This window comes from Octodon degus, unplaced genomic scaffold, assembly GCF_000260255.1.
Source record: "Octodon degus isolate 3935 unplaced genomic scaffold, OctDeg1.0 scaffold00022, whole genome shotgun sequence".
NCBI lineage: Eukaryota > Metazoa > Chordata > Mammalia > Rodentia > Octodontidae > Octodon > Octodon degus.
In genome coordinates, this window is record NW_004524598.1 from 7,056,196 (window position 1) to 7,057,693 (window position 1,498).

The 1,498-nt window shown below is 38.1% G+C and overlaps 1 non-coding gene across 1 annotated transcript; it reads right to left on the bottom strand.

The window, feature by feature from the left end:
• Positions 1-246: 246 nt before the first annotated feature.
• On the bottom strand, positions 247-353 carry LOC111815863. Its single transcript, XR_002820483.1, has one exon. It is a non-coding gene; the product is annotated as a U6 spliceosomal RNA (small nuclear RNA).
• Between the last annotated feature and the right edge of the window lie 1,145 nt (positions 354-1,498).

The window sequence follows — 1,498 nt, forward strand, 5'->3', positions numbered from 1 at the left end:
ACACTTACTTAAGACACAGTATGGCAGTAATTGAAATGACATTAGAATTAGTACATATTTAGAAGACCAGAATGACGGGCTTTCCAAGCATGCCCTAGTATTACACATTGCTGTCTTCAGTGCAGTTGCTTAGTTCACAGGTATCAGTATATATAGTTAGTCAGGGTGAGAATCCTACCAATTAACTGCTACTTTCAAAAACCTGTTGAAGATTCTCAGGATCATTGCCTTAACCATCTTGTGCAAAAACATATGGAATGCTTCACAAATTTGCGTGTCATCCTTGCACAGGGATCATGCTACTCTTCTCTGTATCGTTCCAGTGTTAGTATATGTGCTACCAAAGCGAGCACTTAAAATGTACTTGAAATGGTTATTCAGTTCTGGCACATCCATGCACTCACTGCAAAAAAATGAGTATTTTTCTGAACCTGTATTGTGAAAGATACAGCATCAATTATCTTCAGTGAAAACTAACAGTACATAGTAGGAAAATAAAAATTTATTGATCGGTGTTCTCTGTCGTGGACATTAGGTTGCAATTGACACAGTGTCTTAGAGCCTTTCTGAGGAGTATAAAACTCAGTCCTGACACTTACTGTTGAGGAAACAGACACAAATTTGAGAGCTTTTACTAAAGGTAATAGGTATAGCAGTCTCACTTCCACTCAGTACTTCGGTCACTCCCCAACTTCTTTCAAATATTGTGATCAATGTTAAAGACAGCGGGCTATATTATACTTGCAATAACCTAGAACAACAAGTCTCTTATATTGCATAATAAATTGTGTAGTGGAACTCTGCTGTACTAGTGAGTTTAAAAGTATACTAACAGTAACTATATCACTTACTAGTTCCAAGACATTCAAGTAAGTTTTAAATTTAAGAATGTTCTGATAGGAGGCAATATCTGTTAGTATATTCCTGTAGAGGTAAATACATTGTGTCAACTTGAGAAGGTTAGAAGTTTAATTAAGTGGCTCAGCAAGAAGACAGGGTCGTTACTTTGTAAACATCTTAATCCTGTACTAGAGGAGGGCATGGACATTGTGTAGTTCTACACTTCCTTCCTAAGGCATGGAGGCTCCTGTCTAGAGTGACTCAGTACTCAAAGGATACATAAAGGAGACTGAGGAAAGATGGTTCATTTCACTTCCTGAAAGGAGCTCCAGTCATCACAGTCAGTGTAGAAGGAAGAGAGAGAGGCTTGCTAGAAGCTGCAGCTGCTGGTCCCACCTTTTCTTTGCTTTTTCCTGCTGCCATGAACTGCTGCCCTCCACAATGTGCTGGTCCACCTTGGAGCCAGCCAAGTATGGACTGAAACCTTCACTAACTGTGAGCTAAATACCTTTCCTTCCTTAATATTGAGTGTCGGGTATTTTGTCCTGGTGAGTGTAAAGTAACCAAGACAATTCCAAATATAATATTGTTCTTTACATTTAAATTGATAATACAACTGTTTCAAATAATGATATTTTATTGCCTAGCAGTTTCTAAA